The sequence below is a fragment of the Prionailurus viverrinus genome, chromosome D3 (genome assembly GCF_022837055.1).
Source record: "Prionailurus viverrinus isolate Anna chromosome D3, UM_Priviv_1.0, whole genome shotgun sequence".
Taxonomy (NCBI): Eukaryota; Metazoa; Chordata; class Mammalia; order Carnivora; family Felidae; genus Prionailurus; species Prionailurus viverrinus.
Genome location: NC_062572.1, coordinates 46,923,932 through 46,950,494, shown reverse-complemented (window position 1 = coordinate 46,950,494; position 26,563 = coordinate 46,923,932). Strand labels below are relative to the sequence as shown.

The 26,563-nt window shown below is 40.9% G+C and overlaps 1 long non-coding RNA gene across 1 annotated transcript; it reads left to right on the top strand.

Annotated features, from left to right (window-relative positions):
- Positions 1-1,512: 1,512 nt before the first annotated feature.
- Positions 1,513-26,294, top strand: LOC125148927 (uncharacterized). Its single transcript, XR_007145741.1, has 2 exons — positions 1,513-1,568; positions 26,107-26,294. It is a non-coding gene; the product is annotated as an uncharacterized LOC125148927 (long non-coding RNA).
- The last annotated feature ends 269 nt before the right edge of the window (positions 26,295-26,563 follow it).

Genomic DNA, 26,563 nt, shown 5'->3' with positions numbered 1-26,563 from the left:
CTTTTAAGATTTTATTTTGGTGGGGGGGTGGGGTGGGGTGCCTGGGTGGCTCAGTTGGCTAAACGTCATCCAACTCTTGATCTTGGCTCAGGTAATGTTCTCACAGTTTGTGGGTTGGAGCCCTATCTCAGGCCCTGCACTTTTAGTGTGGAGTTTGCGTGGGATTCTTTCCCTCCCTCTCTCTCTCTGCCCCTCCCCTGCTTGTGCTCTCTCTGTTTCAAAATAAATAAATAAACCTAAAAAAAAAAGAAAAAGATTTTATTAAAAAAAATTTTTTTTTTTAGTGTTTATTTATTTTTGACAGAGAGAGAGAGAGAGAGAGAGCATGAGTGGGGGAGGGAGAGGGAGAGAGAGAGAGAGAGAGAGAGAAAAAGAGAGAGAGAGAGAGAGAGAGAGAGAGAGACATAATCTGAAGCAGGCTCCAGACTCTGAGCTGTCAGCCCAGAGCCAGACGTGGGGCTCGAACTCACGGACCCCGAGATCATGACCTGAGCCGAAGTCGGACGCTCAGCTGACTGAGCCATCCAGGCGCCCCAAAAAAGATTTTATTTTTAAATAATATCTACACCCAACATAGGGATCGAACTCACAACCTTGGGATCAAGAATCACATGCTCTACTGACTGAGCCAGCCAGGCATCTCCAAACTTTCAGTTCTATTATGGGATGCCACGTGTTTCTCAGAAATTCACGTTACTTTAGATCATGTTATTCACTATACTTCTGCTTAGATGGATTCAGGTATTTTTTTTCCCTAAAACAGATTCTTTTCCTTTACAGTTGTCCCTCCCACCTCCCCATACTAATTAAAGAGTAGACATTAGGTACTCTGCATGTTGATAAATTAATCTGTAGCTAATATGACCCTGACACTTTCAGCCCTTAACTGCCCACTAACTCCTAAAATCTCATATGAAGAGCCTTTCTTAGAGATCTTGAAATTGTCTAAGAGATGATCCACATAGCATTAAAAAGATTATGACTTTAGATCTACTAATAGAGAAGTTTCATATCTTGGACACAAAATCTTTTTATAGAAAAGAGACTAAATTTTCTTAATTTTTCTTTTTAGTTCATACTATGTGCCAGATCCCAGGGGTATTACTTTGCTTTGTTTCATGTTCTTTTATGGGGGGGGGGGCGTTGTTTTATTTATTTTTGAGAGACAGCAAACAGGGGAGGGATAGAGCAGGGGTGGGGTGGGGTGGACAGAGGATCAAATGAGGGCTCTGTGCTAATAGCAGTGAGCTTGATGTGGGGCTCAAACTCATGAAATGTGAGATCATGACTTGAGCTGCAGTTGGATGCTCAACCAAGTCACCCACCCAGGCACTCCTGTTTCATGTTCTTAACAAACCTATGAGTAAGAACTGATTTTACTGTCTTATATTTATAAAAAGACTGAGCACCAAGGGAGGAGCCAAGATGGCGGAACAGCATGGAAGTTTTTTGTGTGTCTCACATCCATGAAATACAGCCAGACCAACACTAAACCCCCTGCACACCTAGAAAACTGGTTGGAGGATTAACACAACAATCTGCACAACCTGAACCACAGAACTCAGCAGGTATGTGAACTGAGAGGTGAACTGGAGGAGAGAGAAGCCACAGAGGGCAGAGAGCTAGACGGGGAGTGGAGAATACAGGAAAAGCAGCTGGAGAGAAAGTGGAAAAGTGGAAACAGCCACAGAGACTGAACTAAAAAGGGAGAAAGGAGAAAGGAGAGGGTTCAAATTCCATTAAGACTATAAACAGGGGGAATGCAGGGTCTGAAACTCCGCAGCTCCATACCTGGTGGTGCTCTGGTGAGAAGGGCGAATCCTCAGGAGCAGAGTGGGGTCCGGGGTTCTTCAGGCCACATGAGGAGAGGCAGTTCCCCTGCTGGGAGGACACCTGGTGGAGGCTGTGTCGGTGCCCCAAAGGCAAGGCCCCAGTGGACCTGGGAGAACAACCACATTTGCTGGTCCTGGAACAAGGTCATTAAAGGTAAAGCCTGGTGCCAGATGCGTGTTGTGATTTTCCATAATCCCTGAGGCGCTGCTGCTACACTGTCTCACGAACTTTTTCCAGGGCGGGCTGGCACCCGGCAGCAGTCTCTGGGCGTCGGCAGCAGCACGGCCGCGAGCATTCCTGGGAGCGGTCGGCACCCGGCCATTGCTCGGTGAGACCCTCCCGCAGATGGGCAGATCAGGTCAAAGCTGCAGTCCCTCAGAAATAAGGGGTCGGGAAAAACAGCCGCATCTGAGACAAAACTCAGGAGGGAGGTGCTGCCTGGGGCTTGGTCACGGACCGTGTAAAAGCGGGGAGTGGATGGAAGCCGAAGACAAAGGACGGGCGGGTGATTGCTGATCCGGGAGAACAGAGTTCCTATACTAGACGCCATTTTCACTGCCCTCGCGCATGCCCATACGCACCTACAAGCACCGCAACAATCCACCCCAATAAGCTAAGCAGCGCCATCTAGTGGAGAATGGAGCCATTACACCAAGCCCCGCCCAACTGGGCCAACCTCGCTCTTCAGGAACACAAATTTCTCTGGCTGCTTAGTTTACAGACTATAAAACGCCTCATTGGCTTCTAGGGGAAGACGAAGTAATTTCAATAGTATTTCAGTCTGTTCACTCGTCCATCTATTTAATTTTCTTTTTTTTCATCTCCTTGTCATTTCTTTTTCTTGAATACAGAAAGAGAAAAAATTATTTTTATTTTCAATTTTTATTAAAAATATTTTTCTTTAATTTTTTTCTACTATATTTTTTCTTTTTTGTAAATTTTTTCAAATTCTGTTTTACTTCCATCATTTCATTTTATTCTATTTCAGTGTATTCATTTTTTCAAAATTTCAAACAATTTCCTTTTTTTTCTTTCCCCTTTTTTCTCTAATCTATCAAGCCCCTTTCAAACCTCAGACCAAAACACACCTAGGATCTAGCTTCATTTATCTGATTTGTGTGTGTGTGTGTGTGTGTGTGTGTTGTTGTTGTTGTTGTTTTTATTTTTTCAATTTTAATTTTTTATTTTAATTTTTTTACCTCATTAATTCCTTTTCTCCCTTAAAAATGATTAAACAAAAGAATTCACCCCAAAAGAAGAGCAGGAAGAAACGACAACCAGGGACTTAACCAACGCAGATACAAGCAAGATGTCTGAACTAGAATTTAGAATCACAAAAATAAGAATACTAGCTGGAGTCAAAAATAGATTAGAATCCCTTTCTGCAGAGACAAAAGAAGTAAAAGCTATTCAGGATGAAATAAAAAATGCTACCACTGAACTGCAATCTCGAATGGATACCATGGCTGCAAGGATGGATGAGGCAGAGCAGAAAATCAGTGATATAGAGGACAAACTTATGGAGAAGAATGAAGCAGAAAAAAAGAGGGAGACAAAAGCAAAAGAGCACAATTTAAAAATTAGAGAAATCAGTGACTCATTAAAAAGGAAAAACACCAGGATCATAGGGGTTCCAGAAGATGAAGAGAGAAAAAAGGGGTAGAAGGGTTATATGAGCAAATCTTAGCAAAAAACTTTCCTAACCTGGGAAAAGACACAGACATCAAAATCCAGGAAGCACAGAGGACTCCCATTGATTCAACAAAAACTGACCATCAAAAAGGCATATCGTAGTCAAATTCATAAAATACTCAGGCAAGGAAATAATCATGAAAGCAGTAAGAGAAAAAAAGCCCTTACCTTACAAGGGAAGACAGATCAGGTTTGCAGCAGATCTATCCATAGAAACTTGGCAGGCCAGAAAGGAATGGCAGGATATATTCAATGTGCTGAATCAGAAAAATATGCAGCTAAGAATTCTTTATCCAGCAAGGCTGTCATTCAAAATAGAAGGAGAGATAAAAAGTTTCCCAGACAAACAAAAATTAAAGGAGTTTATGACCACTAAACCAGCCCTGTAAGAAATTTTAAGGGGGACTCTCTGAGGGGAGAAAAGATAAAAATAAAATAAATAAATAAATAAATACATACATACATTCATACATACATACATACATACATACATACACACATACATACCAAAAGCAACAAAGACTAGAAAGGACCAGAGAACACCACCAGAAACTTCAACCTTACAAGCAACATAATGGCAATAAATTCATATCTTTCAGTACTCACTCTAAACATTAATGGACTAAATGCCCCAATCAAAAGACATAGGATAAGAGATTGGATAAGGAAACAAGATCCATCTATTAACTGTTTACAAGAGACCCACTTTAGACCTAAAGACACCTTCAGATTGAAAGTAAGGGGATGGAGAACCATCTATCATGCTAATGGTTGACAAAAGAAAGCTGGAGTAACTATACTTATATCAGACAATCTAGACTTTAAAATAAAGACTGTAACAAAAGATGAAGAAGGGCATTATATCATAATTAAGGGGTCTATCCACCAAGAAGAACTAACAATTGTAAACATTTATGTGCCAAATGTGTGAGTACCCAAATATAAAAATCAATTAATCACAAACATAAAGAAACTCATTGATAATAATACCATAGTAGTAGGGGACTTCAACACCCCTCTAACAGCAATTGACAGATCATCTAAACAGAAAATCCACAAGGAGACAATGGCTTTGAATGACACACTGGACCAGATGGGCTTAACACATATATTCAGAACATTTCATCCTAAAGCAGAGAAATATACATTCTTCTCCAGTGCACATGGAACATTCTCCAGAATAGACCACATACTGGGACACAAATCAGCCCTCAACAAGTACAAAAAGATCAAAATCATACCGTGCATATTTTCAGACCACAACGCTATGAAACTCAAAATCAACCACAAGAAAAATTTGGAAAGGTAACAAATACTTGGAGACTAAAGAACATCCTATAAAGGATGAATGGGCTAATCAAGAAGTTAAAGAGTTAATTAAAAAGTACATGGAAGCCAATGAAAATGATAATACCACAGCCCCAAACCTCTGGAACGCAACAAAGGCAGACCTAAGAGGAAAGTATCTAGCAATCCATGCCTTCCTAAAGAAGGAAGAAAGGTCTCAGATATACAACCTAACCTTACACCTTAAAGAGCTGGAAAAAGAACAGCAAATAAAACCCCAAACCAGATGAAGATAGGAAATAATAAAGATTAGAGCAGAAATTAATATTATCAAAACCCAAAACACAGTAGAACAGATGAATGAAACCAGAAGCTGGTCCTTTGAAAGAATTAACAAAATTGATAAACCACTAGCCAGTCTGATCAAAAAGAAAAAGGAAAAGACCCAAATAAATAAAATCAAGAATGAAAGATGAGAGATCACAACCAACAAAGCAGAAAAAAAAATAATGAGATAATATTATAAGCAATTATATGCCAATAAAATGGGTAATCTGGAAGAAATGGACAAATTCCTAGAAACATATAAACTACCAAAACTGAAACAGGAAGAAATAGAAAATTTGAACAGACCCATAACCAGTAAGGAAATCGAATTAGTAATCAGAAATCTCCCCAAAAACAAGATTTCAGGGCCAGATGGCATTTCCAGGGGAATTCTACCAAACATTTAAGGAAGAGTTAATACCTATTCTCTTGAGTGTGTTCCAAAAAATAGAAATGGAAGGAAAACTTCCAAACTCTTTCTATGAAGCCATCATTACCCTAGTTCCAAAGTCAGACAAGGATCCCACTAAAAAGGAGAACTATAGACCAAATTTCCTGATGAACATGGATGCAAAAATCCTCAACAAGATATTAGCCAACCTGATCCAACAATACATTAAAAATATTATTCACCACGACCAAGTGGGATTTACACCTTGGATGCAGGGCTGGTTCAGTATCTGCAAAACAATTAATGTGATTTATCACATCAATGAAAGAAAGGACAAGAACCACATGATCCTCTCAATAGATGCAGAGAAAGCATTTGACAAAACACAGCATCCTTTCTTGATAAAAACTCTCAAGAAAGTAGGGATAGAAGGAGCATACCTCGAGATCATAAAAGCCATATATGAACGACCCAACGCTAATATCATCCTCAATGGGGAAAACTGAGAGCTTTCCCCCTAAGGTCAGAAACAAGACAGGGATGTCCACTCTCACCACTGTTACTCAACACAGTATTGGAAGTCTTAACCTCAGCAATCAGACAACACAAAGAAATAAAAGGCATCCAAATCGGCCAGGAGGAGGTCAAACTTTCACTCTTCACAGATGACATGATACTCTATATGGAATACCCAAAAGATTCCACCAAAAAACTGAATTCATGAATTCAGCAAAGTTGCAGGATATAAAATCAGTTGCCTTCCTATATACCAACAATGAAACAACAGAAAGAGAAATCAAGGAATAGATCTCATTTACAATTGCACCAAAAACCATAAAATACCTAGGAATAAATCTAACCAAAGAGCTGAAAAATCTATACACTGAAAACAATAGAAAGCTTATGAAAGAAATTGAAGGAGACACACACAAAAAAGGAAAAAGATTCTATGCTCCTGGATAGGAAGAACAAATATTGTTAAAATGTTAATACTACCCAAAGTAATCTACATATTCAATGCAATCCCTATCAAAATAACAACAGCATTCTTCACAGAGCTAGAACAAACAATACTAAAATTTGTATGGAATCAGAAAAGACCCCGAATAGCCAAAGAAATCTTGAAAAAGAAAACCAAAGCAGGAGGCATCACAATTCTGGACTTCAAGCTATACTACAAAGCTGTAATCATCAAGACAGACACTCAGATCAATGGAACAGAATAGAGAACCCAGAAATGGACCCACAAACATATGGCCAACTAATCTTTGACAAAGTAGGAAAGAATAGCCAATGGAATACAGTCTCTTCAGCAAGTGATGCTGGGAAAACTGGACAGTGACATGCAGAACAATGAAACTGGACCACTTTCTTACACCACACAGAAAAATAAACTCAAAATGGGTGAAAGACCTAAATGTAAGACAGGAAGCCATCAAAATCCTTGAGTAGAAAGCAGGCAAAAATGTCTTTGATCTTGGCCACATCAACTTCTTACTCAACACGGCTCCAGAGGCAAGGGAAACAAAAACAAAAATGAACTATCGGGACCTCATCAAAATAAAAAGTTTGTGCATAGCGAAGGAAACAATCAGCAAAACCAAAAGGCAACTGACAGAATGGGAGAAGATATTTGCAAATGACATATCAGATAAAGGGTTAGTATCCAAAATCTATAAAGAACTTATCAAACTCAACATCCAAAAAACAAATAATCCAGTGAAGAAATGGGCAAAAGACATGAATAGACACTTCTCCAAAGAAGACATCCAGATGGCCAACTGATACATGAAAAGATGCTCACCATCACTCATCATCAGGGAATACAAATCAAAACCACAGTGAGATACCACCTCACACCTGTCAGAATGGCTAATAGCAACAACTCAGGCAACAACAGATGTTGGCGAGGATGCAGAGAGAGAGGATCTCTTTTGCACTGCTGGTGGGAATGCAGACTGGTGCAGCCACTCGAAAACAGTATGGAGGCTCCTCAAAAAATTAAAAATCAAACTTCCCTATGACCCAGCAAATGCACCATTAGGTATTTATCCAAGGCATACAAGCATGCTGTTTCAAAGGGGCACATGCACCCCAATGTTTATAGCAGTGCTATCAACAATAGTGAAAGTATGGAAAGAGCCCAAATGTCCATCGATGGATGAATGGATAAAGAAGAGGTGGTATATATATACAACGGAGTATTACTCGGCAATCAAAAAGAATGAAATCTTGCCTTTTGCAACTATGTGGATGGTACTAGAGGGTATGATGCTAAGCGAAATTAGTCAGAGAAAGGCAAATAGCATATGATTTCACTCATATAAGGACTTTAAGACACAGAACAGATGAACACAAGGGAAGGGAAGCAAAAATAATATAAAAACATAAGAGGCTCTTAAATATAGAGAACAAACAGAGGGTTACTAGAGGAGTTGTGGGAGGGGGGATGGGCTAAATGGGTAAGGGATATTAAGGAATTTACTCCTGAAATCATTGTTGCACTATATGCTAACTAATTTGGATATAAAAATAAAAAATTAAAAAATGATAATTAAAAAAAAAAGACTGAGGACCAACCAGTTGCCTCTGGTCACACAGCTAGTATCAGCAATGGGGTCTGGGTTGATAAGGGCATTCTTTCTGTACCATACTGGCCATTGTCAAATGTTTTGGTGTCAGGACCCCTTTTGACTTAAAAACTATTGAGGGGCTCCCGGGTGGCTCAGTTTGTTAAGTGTCCGACTTGGGCTCAGGTCACGATCTTGCCGTTTGGGAGTTTGAGCCCTGTGTCGGGCTCTCTGCTGACAGCACAGAGACTGGAGCCTCCTTGGAGTTCTGTGTGTCCCTCTCTCGCGGCCCCTCCTCTGCTTGCACTCTGTCTCTCTTTCTCTCAAAAATAAATAATATAATTTAAATTAAATATTTACATTTAAATAAAATATTTAAATATTTAAATTTAAGTATTTAAATTAAAGTAATAAAAAATTCTTTTGAAAAAATTGAGGACCCTAAACAGCTTTGCTTAATGTCGATTATATGGATTGTTACTCACCATGTTAGAAATTAAGGGTGAGATATTTTATTTTATTTATTTTTTGCTTTTTTTTTTTTTTAAGATTTTGTTTTTAAGTAATCTCTACCTCCAAGGTGGAGCTCAAACACACAACTCTGGATCAAGAGTTGCATGCTCTACTGTCTGAGCCGGATAGGCACCCCAAAAATTCTATTTTATTTTTCTTAAGTAATCTATCTGTAGATAGATTAAATCTGTAGATTTAATGTGGGGATCAAACTCACCACCCTGAGATAAGTGTGGCATGTTCTACTGACTGAGCCAGCCAGGCACCCCAAGGTGAGATATTTTAAATATTTATTTATTGGGGCGCCTGGGTGGCGCAGTCGGTTAAGCGTCCGACTTCAGCCAGGTCACGATCTCGCAGTCCGTGAGTTCGAGCCCCACGTCAGGCTCTGGGCTGATGGCTCGGAGCCTGGAACCTGTTTCCGATTCTGTGTCTCCCTCTCTCTCTGCCCCTCCCCCGTTCATGCTCTGTCTCTCTCTGTCCCAAAAAAATAAATAAATAAATGTTGAAAAAAAAAATTAAATATTTATTTATTAGTCTCTCTAAAAATAACAAAAATAATCCTGTTATATTTTAATATAAAGTATAAAATATTTATGAAAAATAATTATATATTATCTCAAACAATAAACTTAAAAGAGATATTTTAAATCTCTTTAATGTCAATCCAACAGAAGACAGTTGGATTTTCATGTTTGTTTCTACATTTAATTTGTTTGTGATATGTTGTTTTGGTTGAGGGGTAGGAAGAAAATCAGGTATCAGAGTCTTTTTGTAGATTTTTCAGATAATATAGAATTTCAGATAATGGGTATTAGTCTTTGATGCTCTATCAACCCTATTCAACAAGAGGTACTTTCTTAAAGGTCAGTTGCAATGTAGAATCTGAAACCATATCGATGAAAATTTGCATTAAAATTCATAGGTCTATCTTGCAATTTGAATCTTTTCCCCATACCTGATTTGTAACAAATAGTAATTTGTTCAATCAAAATATGGATTCTGCTGGGGTATGTGGAGCTCCTCGTTGTTGACACATTTCAGTATATAGTAAAAAATCACATTCATTAGTACCATCAACAATCTCATCAAAAAAGTCTTTTAGTAGCAGATACAAGTTTTCCAAAATTCTAATTTTGACTTGAAAGCTTGTATATTACTATTGGCAACAAATACGGACAGTTGTTTTCCGAAGTGACAGGCTTACTTACTTCATTTAAGAGAGAATGTCTGCTAAATAATCCAGTCTTAATAATCATTTCTACTAGTCCTTTTTCTGAAATGACATTTCCATGCAGAATCGATACCTCAGCTTTGCAACTCAACTGAGCAAGTACTTTTCCTTAAGACAACCATCCCAATGCAGAATATTAAAGATGTTGACATTTAATACAATTAACACTATTTTTTACTGCTTCAGCAAGAACATTCTTTTTTCTTTAAGATTTTATTTCTTTAATAATTTTTTTAGTGTTTATTTACTTTTGCAAGAGAGAGAGAGAGACAGGGTGTGAATGGGAGAGGGGCAGAGAGAGAGACACACACACACAGAATCTGAATCAGCCTCCAGGCTCTGAGCTGTCAGCACAAAGCCCGATGTGGGGCTCGAACCCTTGGGCTGTGAGATCATGACCTGAGTTGAAGTCAGATGCTCAACCCACTGAACCACCCAGGTGCTCTGTTAAAGATTTGTTTTTAAGTAATCTTGGGGCGCCTGGGTGGCTCAGTTGGTTAGACGTCTGACTTTGGCTCACTTCATGATCTCGAGGTTCGTGGGTTCGAGCCCCATGTCAGGCTCTGTGCTGACAGCTCAGAGCCTGGAGCCTGTGTCAGATTCTGTGTCTCCCTCTCTCTCTGCCCCTCCCCTGATCATGCTCTGTCTCTCTGTATCTCTCAAGAATAAATAAACATTAAACAAATAGGGGCGCCTGGGTGGCGCAGTCGGTTAAGCGTCCAACTTCAGCCAGGTCACGATCTCACGGTCCGTGAGTTCGAGCCCCGCGTCAGGCTCTGGGCTGATGGCTCAGAGCCTGGAGCCTGTTTCCGATTCTGTGTCTCCCTCTCTCTCTGCCCCTCCCCTGTTCATGCTCTGTCTCTCTCTGTCCCCCCAAAAATAAATAAACGTTGAAAAAAAATTATTTTTAAGTAATCTCTACACCCAAATGGGGCTCAAACCTACAACCCTGAGATCAAGAGTCTCATGCTCCACCGACTTAGCCAACCTGGCACTCCCAGCAAGGACATTCTTAGGTGGCAATGGCTGTTTTTCCTTGTCAGTGCCTAGCAGTGAAGAATACAATGACTACTGCCATGGTTGCCTTAAGCATCAGTTTTACCTACAGTTGTTTGCTCTGTCAGTGAAAATGTTAATACAGAGGAAAAGGCAAATGAGTCTTAATATTATTATGAAAGTAACAATACTAAGTAAATGATGTCAAAGAGACCCTCTTGGGGCTATGGGTCACACCATACAAACTCCCAGTAAAGGCTGAGCTACTGAGATGTTGCTTTTTTAGCAGCAAACCTGCCAGGGTTGATGCAGCAACACTGACAGATGGGGCATATCTATCAAAACTCCCCATAGACAAGCACAAATTCTATCTTGATAAGATACCCAAACCAGGAATGCACAGGAACTGCTGTGGTACCCTTCTGCCTCCTCTTAGGAACCATTTCTTTATTGACTTCTTCCTAGCATCCCAGGTGTCCTGGGCTTCCTGCTGCCCAAGGCCACTGAAGGGGCCCTGTCATGCAGTGTAGCTTAAAAACCAGCTTCTGCAGAGGAAGCCTGCCACCATCATTGCTCTGCTCACTACAGGTACTTAGTACTTAGTACAGGTACTTAGGAACGCAAAGGAACAAACTCTCAGGTGCTCTAAACTCCACTCTGTTGCCTTTCCTGGTCAACACATGGTCTATCTGCTCCATGGGAAGTACTTGGTGCCTTGGACTATTCTCTCCTTTCTTCAACATTTCACTTTTCAGGAAACCCTTCCCCGAGACCCTGTTCTTCTTTAACAACACCACAACTGATTACCTGAGAAATGAACCTGTGCCCAAGTGAGAATGACCATTAAAGTGTTGGGTGTGGTAGGTTGGCACGCTCACATTTTAATAGGAGAGTCCTGGAGTTCTGTAGAATGCCTTAACATAAAGAAATAATTCTGTGATGAGGAGCATTTCAGGTTAGGTCACAGGCAAATGGTTCTGGAGCCCCTGAAGTTACATCAGGCTCTACTCAGCTGAGACAAAGTCAAAGGAATTGGATGATTAAACAGAGGAGGGAGACAAAACCCACACAGCAGTGGTTTATCTCTTTGAGAGATGAAGGCTATAGTTTTTTTTAACTTTTTAAATTTATTTTGAGAGAGAAAGCATGCTCATGAGCGGGGGAGGGGCAGAGAGAGAGAATCCCAAGCAGGCTCTGCACCATCAGTGAGGCTATGGTTTTTCATTTCAGTTTCTAATGAATAAAAAATATGCAATGTTTACATTGTTAGAGGACAAATAGAACCACGATATACATCTTAGTTTACACAGCTGAATTCATGAACAATCATATTTCTCACATTTCCACATTGTTCCCCCTTGATGTTAGGATATTGCTAAGTGGTCATGTTTTAGTTTTTTGTTTTAGTATTTTGGGGGGAAAGTCTCACCATGACTCCCCACTGCCCTGTTCTCCTGTTTAAGGAGGCTTTCACGTGTTTGCTATGTGGAGAGTGAAGAAGGGGTATGCCAGGGAACATCTCTGGATAATTCAGCAGCTGTGTCAGGTTCACCTGGCTTCCCTCTCTTGTCTGGAACAAATGGGGTGTCCAGCAAGGCGAGTTGGGAGGGTAGGTAGCACCGCCGAGCAGATACCTTGTACCTGAAATGCATACCCACCAGCTGAGCCATCGGCCTTCTGTGTGCTGCATCTGATAGAGGGTCAAACTGACTTCTCTCTCAAGTCCTGAGATCTGAAACCAGGTTGCGCACGTTTTGGAAAATCCCTTTGTGAGTGTTCTGGAAGTACTGATTTGGTCTTTCAGTTTTCATCCGGGTGTGGGGAGCCTGCTCCACATCTACCTGTAGTCTCTGCTGACTTCACTGTGAGCAAATAAGTAATGGCCAATTAATATCCATGAAATAAACTCACTTTTAAAAAATGGCAGTGTTTGAAATGACTCAATGGCCAAGTGATACTTGCTTTGTATCCCTCCTCCAGAGTTTGAGCATTCAGAAAGTAGGGAGGCTTCAGGGGCTTAGAGCTTTTGTGTCATTTGTGGGATTTGACATAGAGGTCCTGACTTAATGGGTGCCCATGGGCTGTGACGTCCCTACTGGATGCTCCTGCCTGGTGCAGCCCCCGCCACAGCCTGCAACACCCCTCCTGCTTTACTGTTTCCGGGCCTCTGCTCATATGACCCCTTTTCCTTCGTGCAACTCTCTCTCCCACCTTGCTCCCCCAGTCTGTCTATATCTTAACTAGTCTTCAAGGCCCAACTCAAATTCGGACTTGTGCAAGAAGTTTTCTTTCATTATTATTTTAAAATATTTTTTAAGTTTTTATTTATTTATTTTGAGAGAAAGACAGAGTGAGAGTGGGAGGGGCAGAGAGAGAGAGACAATCCTGAGCAGGCTCCACACTGTCAGTGTGAAGCACAATGTGGGGCTTGAACTCACAAACCGTGAGATCACGATCTGAGTGGAAACCAAGAGTGGGATGCTTAACCGACTGAGCCACCTAGGTGCCTCAAGGAGCTTTCTTTCTGATTCATCACCACTGTGTCTTCGATACGGACAATAATGGTAACAGTTCTCAATGATCAAATAGTCACTGTGTACCAGGCCCTAGAGTAAACTCCTGCAGCATCTCATTGGATGCTCATAATAACTTTGTTACTCGGGAGTGCAGAAAGTTTGGAGAATTTGAGTGCATTGGCCATGTCACACTCTAAATGGTGGAGCTAGGGATCCTGTCCCGGTTTGCCTGGCCCTGAAGGCCATGCTTTTTTCTTTTTTTTAAATTTTTTAAATGTTTATTTATTTTTGAGAGAGAGAGTGTACACGCGCGAGCAAGTGGGGGAGGCGCAGAGAGAGAGGGAGACACAGTCCAAAGCAGGCTCCAGGCTCTGAGCTGTCAGCACAGAGCCCGACCTGGGGCTCAAACACGCGGACTGCAAGATCATAACCTGAGCCCAAGTCGGATGCTTAACCCACTGAGCCACCCAGGCACCCCTGAAGGCCATACTTTTAACCCCTTCCAGTCTGGCCTCCTGAAAGGTGCTAATTATCTAATTGTGAGAAGCTGATGGAGCAAGGTGGCACTTCAAAGGTCATATTGTCCAATCCTCACTTTAGAGACGAGGAACCTAAAGCCCAAAGAGAAAAAGAGACCATGGAGGTAACACAACCAAGTGTTGGCAGAGCCTGGACAAGCACCAGTTTTTCTGGTTCTCAGACTCCTTCATCACTTATTCATTCAAGAAACATATATGAAAGCCTTCTATGTTTAAGGCACTGTGTTGGGCTTTGAGTATTTTTCCTGCTGTACCATTTGCGAGTTTAATGAATCCATACACAAAGTTCTTTTAAAATGGGATCAGAAAGAGTAAACCCTTGCCTCCTCTTACTGCGGCTTTGTGCAGAAGTGCGATGCACCACCGATGGCCTCAACACAGTGCCATTGTCATTGGTTGGACCCACACTCAGAGCAGCTGCGGTTCTGTAGAGAGGGTGTGTTGGAGACTGGAGGGGAAGGTGCTTGCTTACAGGGACATGTGGAGAGTGTAGAAAGGCCCTGTTTAGAAAGAGAATTCAATACTGTTCAAGCAACTGTTTCAAGAGCAAGCATTAGAAAACAGGAAGCATGACTCCAAGTTTTGCCAACAAAGTCTAATCCAATTCCGGAAGACTTTATCCCTCTTCTGCTATTGTGTGTGGGTGTAAAAAAAAAGTCAACGAGCTTGCCTTAAGTGTCTCCCATCCTGACCCCGCTACTTGGCCATATTATTGGTTTTGTTTTGTTTTGTTTTTCATCATCAGGTTTGTCTGAAGATCCCTGGGGGGTGGGGGGGAGGATCCTTTGTTTGTCAACAAACCCTCTCATGTGAGCTGACAGGACTTGGGGCCCACGATGAGGTTTGGGAAATTGGAAGGAAAGGAAATGCCATCAAATTGCAATGTCAAACAGTAATGTCAGCACATACTAGATTAGGATAAAGATAGACATGCACATTGATGTAATGGAGAAAGAGGGTTACCAGATCAGCAGTACTTGACTGCAACTTACCACATGCCACTCAAGCAAGGGTGACTCACCCGATCACACTCAAATAGGCCTTTTGCAAGTGTTTCACAGGCACAGAAGCAGTAGCTGAGGTACAGGTCCCCTACTGTCCATTACATTCTGGTGCAGCCTATGGGGATCTAGAAAGGCCAGACATTAGTCTTTCGGGGAGGGACTCTGAGCCTTTATTGGTGAGGCTTTTATGCTTCATGGTTGGGAATCTCAGTCTGCCCCAGGTAGACCACCCTCCACTACCAACACCTCCTCCCCCACACCCCCACTCCTCCTTACCCCCCAGCTAATACAAACTTCCTGAGAAGTAGGGACAAGGAGGCTATAATTATAACCAATTATCCACCTGCCCTAAGGGATCATCCTGTCGTCATGCCCTGTAATCTAGTACCTCTGTTACTAGAAAAAGCCTCTGGTAATCCTCTGCAGGTAATGTTCCCCACCCAGACTCTTCTGAGGGTACACTCCCAATCTAACATAAGCTTCCCAGACTCTTCTCTTCTGTCTACAGCCAAACCTTGGTGACTCCATGCAAGCCAATTGCTTTAAATAGCTCCTGGAGGTAGAAGCCCCCAAACTGTTATCTCCTGCCTTAGACTCTTGTCTGAAGTTCAGAACCATATGTTCGGTTGGCTACCTAATGCTTCTATTTGGAAGCCTGATGGGCATCTCAGTGTTAACCTGTGCAAGACAAATTTCCTGTCACGCCATCCCATATCTGCTTCTTTTCCATTTTCACCCAGCTGCACAAATTAGAAACTTTGGAGCTATCCTTGACTCATTTCCCTTCCATCCTTTTAAGTCACCAGGTGACACCTAGGTCAACTCCGTTGTGAGGCCTCATAAACCACCACCTCTCACCGCCCGGTGCAAAAATCTAAGACTCCCCACTCCTACTTTTGCCTCCTATGATCTCATCCTCTTCTCACATCAGCTTGAATAATCCTTTTAAACAGGCCAGGGCAAATCACATCCCCTCCCCTAGTGGTTTGTCATCTCACTTAGACGAAAATCCAGTCCTTTCTGGGCACAAAGCGCTGCAGCATCTTGTCCTTGCCTTCCTTTGTGACCACATTTCCCACCAGATACCCCCAGGTGCTTTGCTCCAGGTAGTGAGGACTCAGCACACTACAGGCTCCTACCTTAAAGCCCTTCTGTTGCTGTTCCATTTGGAAAACTCTTCCCCCAGATATTCCTGTGGTTCAGTTCCTTACTTAATTCTGATCGCCTTACTGTGAGGGCTTCCCTGAAGGCTCCTATCAAAATAGTCCCTGCCGTGTTATAGAATATAACTCGGAGAGCAGGGACTTGTCCTCTCTTGCTCTCTGCTGAATCACCAGCACCTACAACAGTGACAAGGACATGGACACTTTGTAAATATTTGTCAAACGGATGAGAAAATGAATGAATGAATGAATGAATGAATGTCTCTTCAGAGTACAAGCAAATGTGAAATGAAGTCTAGACTTCTGAGAAAAAGTGGGGAGGCATTGTGATTTTCCTTACCATCTTGGTAATAAGTTCTTCAGTGTGAATTTATGCTTTCAGATATTCTTATTTTAGTTGATTAAATTAATTAACATTTTATTAAACTAATTTTTTAAAGAGATTTTATTTTTAAGTAATCTCTACATCCAATGTGGGGCTCAAACTTACAACTCTGAGATCAAGAGTTGCACACTCCAGTGACCCAGCCAGCCAGATACCCCTAAGTAATTAATAATTAATTAATTAATTAATTATTTTTAAAAAGTAGGCTCCATGGTCAGTGTGGGGCTTCCACGCACAACCCCAAGGTCAAAAGTTGCATGCTCTACCGACTGAGATAGCCAGGTGTTCCTCATTAATTAATATTTTAAAAGGTGTTATTAAAGTGGAAATGGTTTTCAAAAAGAACACAGGTATTTCAGGCTCCTAAGTGTTTAATTCTGATTTTATTTTTAAAAACACCTTTAAAATTATTAAAAGCCTCGGGGCGCCTGGGTGGCTCAGTCGGTTAAGCGGCCGACTTCGCGCAGGTCATGATCTCGCGGTCTGTGAGTTCGAGCCCCACGTCGGGCTCTGTGCTGACAGCTCAGAGCCTGGAGCCTGTTTCAGATTCTGTGTCTCCCTCTCTCTGACCCTCCCCCGTTCATGCTTTGTCTCTCTCTGTCTCAAAAATAAATAAACGCTAAAAAAAAAAAAAAAAAAATTAAAAAAATTATTAAAAGCCTGTAATTTAAAAAAATATGCCATGTTATACATAAAGGTGTAATAAAGTGAAGAACATTGGAGTTAACTTGTACTGCTAGATTAATTCAAATTTTGTGGCAACTCAGAATACAACTTTCCCCACTATCTCTGGGCATATATTAGATGTTCTTTAAAAACAAATGTGGCATCAATTAGAAAGCCTTTAAAAAAATTTGGCCTGGTTATGTCTGCTCACAGAAAACTGTGCAGCTAATACACTACACATCACAGCTGTACTATATATATTGTAACATAGTTGGGACACCTGAGTGGTTCAGTTGGTTGAGCGTCCAACTTTAACTCAGGTCATGATCTCACTGTTTGTGAGTTTGAACCCCACATTGGGCTCGATCCTGTCAGCCTGTCAGCGCAGAGCATGCTTCTGATCCTAAGTCCCCATGTCTCTGCCCCTCACCTGCTTGCGATCTCCCAAAAATAAATATTAAAAAAAAAAAAAGAAAGAAACATAGCAAGCGAGACTCAGGTGCATTTGCTGTCATCAATATAATCCATCAGACAAGTGAGTATTTTTTATAAATGTTTAATTTTGAGAGAGAAAGAGAGTGAGAGAACAAGCGCAGGGGAGGGGCAGAGAGAGAGAGAGAGAGAGAACCCCAAACAGGCTCCATGCTGTCAGCATGAGATCATGACCTGAGCCACCCAGGCGCCCAGACAAGTGAATATTAATGCACACAGTTTTGGCTACTTATGTGGCTTGTTATATTTATGAAAAGAAATATAAGCCCTTGTTAGGTATTGTAAATGATTCACCTTTGTCTTGAAATTGCTTTATCACTCTTCTTCAAGACTCTGTATTAGTCTTAATAGAATAGTGTCCTATGATACAAGACGGAGGCTAAAAATGTTTTCCATTGACAACAACTTACCTATGTGGATCCAGATGATCTTGATGCTGAACAATCAAAATACAGAAATAACTTTTATGCTAAATCAAGTTGGCATAACATTGCAGCTGTCATTTATAACTCCAAATTTCAAGTTTACCTCTTCATCTGTAGAAAAGAAAGACAATCATATACCCCAAGTGTATTTATGATGAAAGGTTGGATTAGATCATTTCTAGCATTCACTTTTTACCCTGTGATACTTTGAAACTGTCCACCAAATGCATACTCAGCAGGGCATTTTGCTGTTGTTGTTGTTGTTGTTGTTGTTGTTGTTGTTGTTGTTTTACCTTTGATTTCTTTTTTAAAAAAAAGTTTTATTTAAGTAATCTCTCCACCTCACATGGGGCTCGAACTCACAACCTCAAGATCAAAAGTTGTGCACACTTCCGACTGAGCCAGCCAGGTGCCCGTATCTGTGATTTTCTTGAGCTTGATGCTAACTTCCTATCGAATCCACTTGATAAAATATCTGACAATCAGTATATTACATCCATATTTACTATTTCCAGTGTTCTTCATTCCTCCCTATACTTCCACGTTTTTGCTTGCAGTTAGTTTCCTTTGACCTCAAGGACTTAAGATAGTATTTTACTGCAAGTCTGCTGGTGATGAATTTTCTCAGCTTTTCTTTGAAAATATATTTTTCTTTCACTTTTGAAAGAGACTTTGAGCACAGAATTCTAGGTTATCAATTATTTTTTTCAGCAATTTAAAATTGTCATCCCACTGTCACCTGGCTCCCAGTTTAAGAAATCAGCCATCTTATTGTTATTTGAAGTTAATGAATTTTTCCCTTTTCTGTGTGCTTTTAAGATTTTTCTCATGACTTCTAGCATCTCACCATTATGTGGCCAGATGTGGTTTGATTTGTGTGTCTGCTGCTTGGGGTTTGAAGAGCCTCTTGAATTTGGGTTGATGTCTTTTGTTTGTTTTGAAAAAGGCTCAACAGAGTCGTACCATGGCTTCTGCCCATTCTCTGAGAGTCCAATTACACGTACGTTCGAATTCTTCAATGTGTCCCATGTCTCTCAGTCTCCTTGCTTTATCTTCCTTGTTTTTTAATCTCTTTGCTTCAGTTTGGATATTTTCTATTAACCCCTATTCCAGTTTACTGATTTTGTCTTCTGCTCTATCTACAGCCTTCAATTGAGTTATCAATTTCAGATATTCTAGGTTTCAGTTCTAGAATTTACTTTGGATTTTTAAAATATTACAATTTTCTGGTGAAAGTCTCTAAAAATCAATTTTCTCAAATTTTCTTTTCTTAAGCATAGTAATCAGTGATCTTTAAGTATTTGTGTATTAACTCTAGTATCTGGATCACTTGTGAGTCTGTTTTCCTCCCTCCTCCATATGTATGGAATATATAACTGAAACTGTCTTTTGGCTTGTCTAGAATTTTTTAAATTGAATGTTGAACACTGTGAGGCTCCAGATACGAGGTTATATTCCTTCAGAGAGGAGTCACACTTTCCTCTGATAGGCAGGGTGGGGACTGACCACCCAACCAAGGACTGGGTGGGGGGCAAGTGGGCTGGCGAGGCAAAGCCTGCCCTTGTTAAGCCCATTCTGACATCACAGCCCTCCTGGTCTTTCAACGAAGAGTCTGGGGCATTAACTGGGCATCTTCTCATGGCAGATCTTGAACTTTATTGTTGGTTTCCTTAGCACAGTGAATCTGTTGAAAACTGTCTGTTAAATTTTTTCACTGTGGTAAAGTATAAATAAAATATACCATTTTAACCATTTTCCCTGGAAGAGGTTTTACTTCAACATTTGACAAACATCTTAAGGGCAAAGTTGTAATGAGGCCCAAGTTTCCGGTGTTGTCACTGCAGCCTTGTGAGATGACCAGCAGTTCAGCTGGGTTCTCAGATTCCCAGTAGCAACACTGGTAGGTGAAGCCTTGACCGCTCAGCCTCCCACCCCATGAAAACACTGTCAGCAGAATTCAGCTTGCCTCATCAAGGCTTCTCCCCTCCCTCTAGCCTTGAATCTCTATTTGGGGGCACCTGGGTGGCTCAGTTGGTTAAGCACCTGACTCTTGATTTTGGCCCAGGTCGTGTTCTCATGGTTGTGAGGTTGAGCCCTGAGTTGGGCTCCATGTTTGGCATGGAGTCTGCTTAACATTCTCTCTCTCTCTCTCTCTCTCTCTCTCTTCCTCTCTCTCTCTCTCTCTTCCTCTCTCTCTCTCTCTCTCTCTCTCTCTCTCTCAGTCTCTCCCTCTGCCCCTCTTCCCAGCTTGTGCTCTCTCTTAAAAAAAAAAGAAGAGAAAAAGAATCCCTGTCTGGTGTTGCTCCAACAGATCTCTACTGCATTTAAAGAATGATTTTTATTGCATGGATCCTACCTGGAAACCTGAATAACTTTAATTTTAGGAGCTTTTTCTAGCTTGCCTCTATCTGTATTTTCCCAAGAACTATTGACTTAAGTTGGTAGGCCATTGCCTGGATCACTGGAAATCCATATTATCCTTCATATTTTGAGTGTGCTTTTTCTCCTAAATATCTTATCACAATAGACTGATGGTCTATGGTTGGTCTGAATTTCATCTTTTATTTGTTCTGCCAGTCTTTGGTGGAAATCTTAATGGACACTGAAAGGGCCCAGAGTCAGTAAGCACAAATGAATGATTATCTGAGCGACTAAGTGAATAAAGAATAAAAGAAAAGAAAACAAAAGGCAGATCTCTTAGACAAATCTCCAACTGGATGATAACGTGGGCTCCTGAGCTTCAGTGGACAGTAACACATAGTAGGGAAATGCATTAGAAAGGACATTCCAAGCCAACTGTTGCAGCCCTATAAAATACTCCTGTCTATGATTTAATAAATTACTTTTGGGTAAATATCTACTATGCCATTATGGCCAACATTTGACTGGAATATCATGGATATGGAGGCTGATGTCCCCTGTCATCCATAATTCATTTCACAATTTTGTATTTATCTAGTCTTGCTGATTGAATTTATAAGTAAAGGTTTATTAAATTTGAATGCTTGAAATAAACTTATGCCTTTAAAATATCATTGCTTATTGGGGATCTGTGTAAGATTTAGTTCAAAAGAAATTTTTTTTAATTTGAGGGTTGGGGAGGGACAGTGGTAGAGAGAATCTTAGGCAGGGTCCACACTCAGTGTTGGAGTACAATATGGGGCTTGATCCTACGACCCTGGAATCATGACCTGAGCAGAAATCAAGAGTCAGACAGTCATCCAACTGAGCCACCCAGGTGCCCCACATATAAGATTTAATAAAGGGATGTTACTAATGGTTTGAAAACCATAGGACTGCAGACTCAAGTCTAAACTCTTTAGTCTTGCCTTTAAGACATAGTGTACTGCCAGGGTGGCTGACTGGCTCAGTTGGTAGAGTGTGCAACTCTTGATCTTGGGTTGTGGGTTCGAGCCCAGACGTTGGGTGTGGAGATTGCATAAGGATAAAATCTTAAAAAAAAAAAAAAAAAAAAAGTGTACTGCCTCTTTTAGTAATACTGCATAGCTCTACACCCTAGCTGTAACACTTATCTAGAAAGTATGCCTCTAGCACTTAGGAAGGGGAAAACACCATACTGAAGTCCCAAACTACATTCTACTTCAAGCCCACTGAGATCTTGGCAAGTCACTAATTCTCTTTGGGCTTCTATTTCCCCATTATAAAGGGAGGGGATACAATCCAATTCTCTCCAAGGCCCCTTTTGACTCAGTATATTAGTATTTACACATTCAGGTGAATTTCCCAACTTATATTGCATTATCTTTTCCTTGCTGCTTCTCTAGGTTAATTTATCCTTAGGCAGTCTGAGTTCTAATGATCCTTTTTTCTTTTTTCTTTTTTGGCACTCAGTCTAAGGTTCTTCAATCTCTCAGGCATCTTTCCACATTTATGTCTGGTGTCCTACTGGGTAATAACAAGATCTCACATATCTCCTCATATCCCCAAATGCCTAGCATATGGCAAATACATATTTGTAATGTTTTTAAGACCATGATATACTGCCTCTGCCAATTGGTTTTATGCCAACAATAGCTATGTTGAAAGTTCATTTTTGCCCAATGAGCCTTCATTTATGTACTAAAGTTTCCCAATTCATATCCTATTCATCCTAGAAATTTTCTTTTATCATAGTCCTTCCTGTTCATCCCCTACTTTCCAGTGATTATTCTCCAAAAACAGCTCTCTTCTGGCCTCTGCTGGTGTGATAAACAATTGTTTCATTAATTCTTTGTGCTCAAGAACTCAAGTGTAAGGACACTGGAGTTTCCTAAGGAACCTTTGTAACAGCATCGACTCAGCAGAGAAAGATTTTGAAATGTCTCTTAAACTGCTAGGCTTGCTGAGAACAGACAGCTGGTAAAATTTGAGATGCATTTCAATTTTTTTAAATGTTTATTTTTGAGAGAGAGAGAGAGCGGGAGCATGGGAGGGGCAGAGAGAGAGGGAGGCAGAATCTGAAGCAGGCTCCAGGCTCTGAGCTGTCAGCACAGAGCCCAATGTGGAGCTCGAACCCACAGACCACGAACGAGATCATTACCGGAGCTGAAGTTGGACACTTAACCGACTGAGCCACCCAGGTGTTCCTGAGATATATTTCAAATGCTTATTTCTGAAGTAATATTTTTCAAAAAAATCCCATGCAGTTATGTTAATATGTCAGGATGAACAGAGTAAGTTTCTTTGGTGTTTCTTTAAAAGTTGGCTCCTTTGGAGGAAATTTGTAAAATTTTGCCAGATTCTGATACTGTACTTAGTATTGTGCATGGTAAAGATAAATATTTGTTAAGTAAATGTATTAGTGTTATTTGGCTTATGTAAGACTATTCCCTTTTTGTAACTAATTAAGAATTGAAGACAATCTGAGGAGGAATCTTCACAGTTTTTCAGTTATTCCTTTTAGAGGGCCCAAGAGGTTTATTAAATTTGAATGCTTGAAATGTGCTCTATGCATTTTTATTTAAAAACAATTAAAAAAAATTTTTTTTTAACATTTATTCATTTTTGAGACAGAGAGAGACAGAGCGTGAATGGGGGAAGGTCAGAGAGAAAGGGAGACACAGAATCTGCAACAGGCTCCAGGCTCTGAGCTGTCAGCACAGAGCCCGACGTGGGACTCAAACTCACAGACCGCGAGATCATGACCGGAGCGAAGTCGGACGCCCAACCGACTGAGCCACCCAGGTGCCCCTAAAAACAATTTTTAAAAAAAAATTTTTTTTTTTTTTTTAACGTTTATTTTTGAGACAGAGAGAGACAGAGCATGAACGGGGGAGGGGCAGTGAGAGAGAGGGAGACACAGAATCAGAAGCAGGCTCCAGGCTCTGAGCCATCAGCCCAGAGCCTGACGCGGGGCTCGAACTCACGGACCTCGAGATCGTGACCTGGCTGAAGTCGGACGCTTAACCGACTGCGCCACCCAGGCGCCCCTAAAAACAATTTTTTTAAAAGAAGTAAACTCTACCCCCAATGTAGGGCTTGAACCCCAAATCAAGAATTGCCTTCTCTATTGACTCAGTCAGCGAGGTACCCCCTTCATGCATTTTTTTTTTTTTTTTGGATAGAGACAGCAAGTACAGGAGGGGCTGAGGGAGAGGGAGAGAGAGAATCTTAAGCAGGCTCCACACCCAGCGTAGAGCCCGATGTAGGGCTCGATCTCACCAACAGTGAGATCATAACCTGAGCCAAAATCAAGTCAGACGCTTAACCAACTGGGCCACCCAGGCACCCCACCAGGCATTTTTAAACACAGATGCTAGACACAGTTTGTCTTGAGTTTCTAATACACTCTGAGCCTACCAATAGCAGCCTTTCTTGTTGAACTTTGGGAAAAATTTTCACGATAATGAAAGGCATTAGAAAATGTTTTTCATTTTGTGCTCCTCCAAGACAATAGGCCTTCTATGTATGTTTGAGTACCCATGATTGACTCATTCAAACTACTGCCTTTGACAGTCTTCGGTTTCACATGGTTTCATCAGGATACCCGCTTATCAAAGGCAGGAAAGGTGTTACTCCTACATTAAGTGCTGACGCACAGGTTTTGCATGTTTTCAAAGTTTAAAATCAGAGGTCTTTGGGGTGCTTGGCTGGCTCAGTTGGTGGAACATCTGACTTTTGATGTCAGGGTCATGAGCTTGAGCCCCATGTTGAGTGTGAAGATTACTTAAAAAAAAAATCTTTTATTAGAAAAAAAAATGTTTATTTATTTTGAGAGAGAATGAACACGAGCATGGGAGGGGCAGAGAGAGAGGGAGAGAGAATCCCAAGCAGGCTCTGCACTGTCAGCACGGAGCCCGACACAGGGCTCAATTTCACTAACTGTGAGATCATGACCTGAGCTGAAATCAAGAGTCAGACACTTAACCAACTAAGCCACCCAGGTGCCCCCAAAATAAAATCTTTTAAAAAAGCTTACAGCCAACCTGAAACTATATATAGTGATTGATGCAGATTTGTTATTAAAATATTATCTAACATGTATACTGCTTTACAAATGAATAATGCCCTCTTAAATACATAGCATCTTTTTAAAGGTTTTTTAAAAATTATTTTTAAGTACTCTCTACACCCAATGTGAGGCTCAAACTCACAACTCTGATATCATGAGTCTCATGCTCCACTGACAGAGCCAGCCAGGCACCCTATGTTATCTTTTTAAGTCTGAGAATGTACTATGTGTCATGAAATAGTTTTGCATTTAAATACATCCTTCTAACTCAAGTGTTATTTTTTAATTTTTAAAATTTTTATTTTTAAACTATAACTTATTGTCAAGTTAGCTCACATACAGTGTACACAGTGCTCTTGGTTTCAGGGGTAGATTCCCGTGATTCATCCCTTACATACAACACCCAGTGCTCAACCCAAGAAATGCCCTCCTCAATGCCCATCACCCATTTTCCCCTCCCCTGCCCCTTAACCCTCAGTTTGTTCTCTGTATTTAAGAGTCTCTTGTAGGTTTGCCTCCCTGTTTGAAACCATTTTTTCCCCTTCCCTTGCCTCATGGTCTTCTGTTAAGTTTCTCAAGTTCCACATATGCTAACTCAAGTGTTTTTAAAAAGTGTCTGTTTTATCACTTCATTTATAGGTAGAGCTGGTCAATAACAGATAAAATGGGATAGGGAACTCAGTTTACTCAACCTCACAGGTTGACTGAAATGAAATATGCTGGTTATACATGGTTGGATTACTGTAAACTATCAGGTAGACAATCTCTTGCTTCCTGTCTCTGCTTAAACTGCCTTTTAAAAAGGAAAATCCAGGGGTCCTAAATGGCTCAGTCGGTCGAGCATCTGACTTTTGATTTCAGCTCAGGTCATGATCTCATGATCCATGGGATTGAGCCCAGCATTGGGTTCTGTGCTGGCAGTGTGGAGCCTACTTGGGATTCTCTCTCCCTCACTCTCTCTGCCCCTCCCCCCTTCGCTCTTCCTCTCTCTCAAAATAAAAATAAATATTTAAACAATAAATAAAAAGGAAAATCCACTGGAGGTATAGAGCTCTAACTGCACAGCCTACGGTACCCTGTTCAAATCCAGGTGTCTCTCAGACTCCTGGCCTTTAGAAGCACTATACTATAGTGGATACAAACTCTGATTCTGGAATTAGGCAATCTTGGGCTTTAATTTCATTTCTTAGTTATTGGAGGTAACCAAGTGACAATTCTGGCCATTGAGAAATAGGGAAAGTAACCGGGTAGGGAATTCTGGAAACCCTTTTAAGTTTGTTTGTTTCTTTCTTTCTTTGTTTATTTAATGATCTCTACACCCACAACCTTGAGATCAAGAGTTGCATGCTCTTATTTTTCTTTAAGTTTATTTATTTTGAGAGACAGGGAGAAAGAGAGAATCCCAGGCAGGCTCTGCACTGTCAGTGCTGAGCCTGATGTGGGGCTCGAACTCACAAACCATGAGATCACAACCCGAGCTGAAACCAAGAGTTGGGCACTCAACTGACTGAGCCATTCAGGTGTCCCCTTTTATTTTCAAGTTTATTTATTTAAGTGGAAAACGTTTTAAAGAGGGACAAAAACAAATGACATATGCTTTCTTTTCCCTTCCTTCTGTCTAGAACATGGACGTGATGCTAGAGGTGGCATAACTATTTTATAGTGACAAGGATGAAGGTCACATACAAAGTATGAAAGCCACAAGAATCCAGATCCGTGAGGGCATCATGGGGCTGCATTACCAGCCTTGGACTGCTGACCTCCAGACTTTTTAATGCGAGAAAAATAAAACCAGTCACTTGTTGTTTAATTTGTTTTTTGGGTCCATTTTTTTGCAGCTTAACGTTAAGCTGACACATAAATTCACAAGATTATTTGAGGATTAAAAGAGAAAAATCTATGTGAAGAGTATAACACAGCTTCTGGCATATAGCAAGTTACCAATGAATGGTTGCTATTATTTTGGAGAGATTGGTTCACTGCCAGCAGAGAACAAAAATCAAACATAGGATAAACCATTTGGGAAGGGAAGACAAGTGCTGAATAGAAGCTAGGACAGGGTTGTAAAAAAATTCACAT